The following is a 4,743-nucleotide window of genomic DNA, read 5'->3' as shown; positions in this document are numbered from 1 at the left end:
GAGCGTATGGTTGAGATGTATACGCTCGACGAGAACCCCAATTAGCAGATACTACGACTTGTCGCGACAAAAAAATAGTCGAGCATCTTCTGCACATCAGCAGCATCCCACCCCTGAGGACGAATTTAAGTGCCACATTACCACGCTTATCGGTAGTTCAGGCAGGGGTTGTAGCACAGACTTAGGGAGGGACAGGAGGTTTAGTAGTCGTTTGGCTACAAGTTTACCTGTATAACCGCCCGACGCGGCTTAAGGGCCCGCTATATCATCTATAGCCCCTTAAGGGAGTACTTGTAGAGGTACCGAGGGTTAACACCTACGGCGTATTTAATATTATTTTTTTTATTATTATTATTATTATTATTATTATTATTATTATTATTATTATTATTATTATTATTATTATTATTATTATTATTATTATTAAATACGCCGTAGGCTCGAAGCCCCCGGTACCTCTACTAGTACTCCCGTATGTCTAATGGCTGGACTAAATACATACGCTGCTACGTAGGTTCGCTCTATTAGCGACTGCGTTATGTCCATCAAAATACTATGTTAGTTCTCACCCTACTAACAAAGTCCCCCCGAGAAGATCAATATTATCCGGGCCTAAGCACTATCCGGCCAGTCCTGAGTAGCCACCTTGTGATAGTCCCGCTGACTACTGGTTTCCCCGTCGCCGTTGCCAGGTCTCTACGTGTATGCAGCGGCCATGGTGCGATAGTGGCCCGCAGGCGTTCTCTCGATTCTTCCAGCAGGCCGCAAAAGAGGATTACGTGTCAGATAGGACGCCTGGTTCCTAGGTTCAGAAATAATATGGCACTAGAGAAAACTAGTGTCACTTAAAGTTCAGACGGCGAAATGAACCCCTCTTCCCGAAAGTAACTCCGAAGTTCGGGGTCAGACACCTGAACAATGCACCTCCGACATTTCCGAAAGAATCTATAAAGGGCAGAGCAACGGGAGTTCGCGAGAATAGAACACAGACAAGAACACACATTCATATACAATCTTACGCACTGCTGACTACTCAATTGGACACACGTGATATTCGACATTACGTGCTCTGCCGTCTCGGGGGCCTCTCCACAGCGGCATAGCGGCGAGTACACACCGAAGGCTCCTATCTTAAATAAAAATAATAATATTAAATACGCCGTAGGTGTTAACCCTCGGTACCTCTACAAGTACTCCCTTAAGGGGCTATAGATGATATAGCGGGCCCTTAAGCCGCGTCGGGCCGTTATACAGGTAAACTTGTAGCCAAACGACTACTAAACCTCCTGTCCCTCCCTAAGTCTGTGCTACAACCCCTGCCTGAACTACCGATAAGTGTGGTAATGTGGCACTTAAATTCGTCCTCAGGGGTGGGATGCTGCTGATGTGCAGAAGATGCTCGACTATTTTTTGTCGCGACAAGTCGTAGTATCTGCTAATTGGGGTTCTCGTCGAGCGTATACATCTCAACCATACGCTCAAGTGGATAGACCGTAACGTGGTCTAGACGCTCGCAAGAATCGCGGCGAGAGGGCGTGCTGCGCGCCTTCTATCGTGAGGGGACGGGTTCGCCAACGAGCGTTATGAATAGGCGAGGTCCGATAAGGGGTCGGGTTCGCCAACGAGCGTTATGAATAGGCGAGGTCCGATAAGGGGTCGGGTTAACGATTCGAATTCTGGACCGGCTGTCGAGTTATATTCCGCCGACGTAGTGCTTGACGGTCGACTGGCTAGGATGCTCGTAATCCTAAACTGCACCAACCTCCCTATTATCGCTAGGTAGGCGAAGTCAACAAGGTGGGCAGCGTGCCGTAAGGGTTGACTAAACCCCCTTGTGTGTCAGCTGCGGGATTCGAACCCGCGACTCGTCACCGACCCAAGTGGGCGAGGCTCAAATCGGGACTTATCTACCAGCGAAGTGACCAACTACACCAGCCGACTCTCTTAAATAAGAAAGCTGATAGTCCTATTTTTCCGGTCCTGATCTGGCATAGGGTAGACGCCTCCGGTCGGTTTAGGTCTGAGTACTTGCCCTGTTTCGGCATTCGCATCGAGGGGCCCTCCGGCTCCTCGGCGATAGCGCGTCGCTGGCGGTCGTGTTGTGCTGCCCCGGAGAGCCATCTCTTCTCCCAGTGGTCTAGGAGGGCGGCCAGGGCTTCCTTCTCCTTGCTCATCCACTCGGAGCCCCTAGCCTCCTTCTCTATCATGTACCCCGCTGGTCTGAGCGATTGTGACGTCCGCTTCCGTCTCGCCGGCGTGTCCTGTCGGAGTATGTGTGACGCTCTCGCGCTCGCGCTCCGAAGCAGGCTACTTTTGCCGTTATTCCGTAGCCGTTCTTCAAACTTAGCAGCCCGGGCACTGAGATATAGGTCTAGTGGCGGGATAGCTGCCTCTATTTCTAGGTGTCGGACCGGTGTCGCTTTGTAGGCGCCACAGACTATTCGGAGGCACTCATTCTGTATCCCGACTAGGCTCTTAGCTGGTCCCGCTGGTTCCTCGCTTATAGTGTGCCACGCAGCCGCCCCGAAGGCGATCGCGCTGCGAATAACCGACGTGTACAGTAGTCTCGCCCGTATGAGATCGCAGCCCCACGCCATGTTCACTAGCTTTGTTAGGTCTAGCTTCTGAGTCGCCATTTTTGATTTAACCCGTTCGGTATGGGCGTGCCACGTTAATTTGCGGTCAAACCAGACCCCTAGGAACCACCTTGCCGAGACCTTCGGCGTTACTGTAGCGTTTCCAAGACGGATACTCTGCGGGGAGGGGTCTCGGGTTCTAGTGAAGTGCATCAGCTCACTCTTGTCCGGAGCGAACTCCATCCCGTGCCTGGCGGCCCACCGTTGGCACGTAGCCCAAGCGTCCTCTAGTCGGCGGCAGGTCGCGCCCGTGTCTGTGCTCACGCTGAGTAGGGGGTGTTTCTCCGCTAGTTCCTCATATAGCGTCGAGATATATAGGATAAATAGTATCGGGGAGAGTGGCGACCCCTGGGGGACGCCAGCTCGTAGAGGGATCAGCTCTGACTCCTTACCGTCGAACCGGAGGCGTACTGTCCTATCCTCTACGAAGCTGTGTACCCATTCCTGAACCCACTCCGGGTAGCCCTTCCGGGCTAGTATAGAAATCAAACGCCTGTGGTTAACTGTGTCGAACGCCCCCTTAATATCAAGTTGTAGTAGTGTGGCGATCCCTCCGCGCCTCCAAGCTGTATAGGTTACGTCCTCGACTATACGTATCGCTAATTCGGTGGACCGCCCCTTTCGGTTACCCATTTGGCCGTTTGGTAGCAGACCGGTCGTCTCCGCGACGGTAGTGATACGCTGGCATATCACCGCCTCTATCACCTTCCCTATCGTACTAAGCAGCGCTATCGGTCGCCAGCCGCTAGGGGTCTGCTTTTGGGCTGTCGTTTTGTTCGGCTTAGGGATAACGACTACCTTTGCCGAGCGGAGGCGCTCCGGGTAGTATCCTAGCCTAAAGCTTACGGTCGCTATATCCGCTAGGATCTCCCATAGGGGTTTACCACAGATTTTCAGCAGGCCCGTAGGGATCTGGTCATCGCCGGGGCCTTCCAAGCCGCTGTCTTCTTGATAACAGCCTCGATGTCCTTCGCGTTTACCTCCTTAGGGACGTCCAGGTCTGGTCTCGTCCGTGGCGGGTTGTGATCGAGATCCGACAGGTCTATATCTAGGTCTGGGAAGAACCTCTCAGCTAGTAGCTTTGACTTCTCGTCGTGGGTGCGCGCTGTGGGTGCATCGCTTGCGTTCCGTCGAAGATCCGGCATCCCATGGGTGTCAGGGGGTGTCCAGCTCCGCAGCCTAGCCCATCTCTGTAGTGCCCAAAGGCTTTTATGATCCTTCGCCGTTCTCTCGAGTTTTTCATGCCAGCTCCGCGCCTGTGCCTCGCTGATTTCGAGCGGTTGTTTTTGGTTAGCTCTTAAGTATTCGTCCCAGTTAGTCTGCGACCTCGCGTGGAGGTAATCTCGTCGTCGCCTCTTCGTCTCAGCGCAAGCCTTGCTGACCTGGGGGCACCACCACGGGGTCCCGGCGCCTCTACCAACAGTACGCCTAGGGGCCGCTACGTCGGCGATCTCTTGGAGGTTTTGGATGACCCAATCGACCGCCTGGTCTAGCTCCGTTCTCGTCTCAACCGGCAAATAGTTCATGAATCTCTGGCCTGACTCGGCTACGATTAGCCACTTATCTGCCATCGTCCAATTCCACCCCTCGGTGTTACGGCGGCCTTCATTCGCTGCCTCCTCGTTAGATATTACCCTGATTACTTGCGCCCTATGGTCCGATCCCTCTAGGCCCGGGTCCCCTTCGTAGTCTATTACGGTCCCCTTCGTCGCCCATGCAAGGCCGATAGTTGAGTCCCTTTGTCTGTGTCTTTGCCGTGTAATTTCCCCGAAAGGTGTGGCGAGTTCTAATTGCCACCGTCGCGCAAACTCTACCACATTCTCGCTACCCCGTGACGATCGTCCGTGTATGTCCCACAACGGGTGATGTGTATTGAAGTCCCCTACGAGGACCTGCTTCCTTTCCGGGGCCTCACTAGGGAGGTCCCGGAGCGGGCTAATCCAGCGGCTTCCGGACTGGTTTGGTGAATAGATAGACCAGATGGTAAGGGTATCCGGGCCTGTTCCGAATGTGATACTGCTCCAGTCGGTACCCGTTTGGGGTCGTAGCGAGGCTACATCGTAGCGTTTATGGACTTATAGCGCGGCTCGGCCGCTACTATAGACTG

The 4,743-nt window shown here is 53.5% G+C and overlaps 1 non-coding gene across 1 annotated transcript; it reads right to left on the bottom strand.

The window, feature by feature from the left end:
* Positions 1-1,837: 1,837 nt before the first annotated feature.
* On the bottom strand, positions 1,838-1,940 carry BCR38DRAFT_t82. Its single transcript has one exon. It is a non-coding gene; the product is annotated as a tRNA-Thr (tRNA).
* Between the last annotated feature and the right edge of the window lie 2,803 nt (positions 1,941-4,743).

The sequence above is a fragment of the Pseudomassariella vexata genome, assembly GCF_002105095.1.
Source record: "Pseudomassariella vexata strain CBS 129021 chromosome Unknown BCR38scaffold_3, whole genome shotgun sequence".
In the NCBI taxonomy this organism is placed as follows: domain Eukaryota; kingdom Fungi; phylum Ascomycota; class Sordariomycetes; order Amphisphaeriales; family Pseudomassariaceae; genus Pseudomassariella; species Pseudomassariella vexata.
The sequence above is the reverse complement of the archived record's forward strand: the minus strand, read 5'-3'. Positions and strand labels throughout refer to the sequence as shown.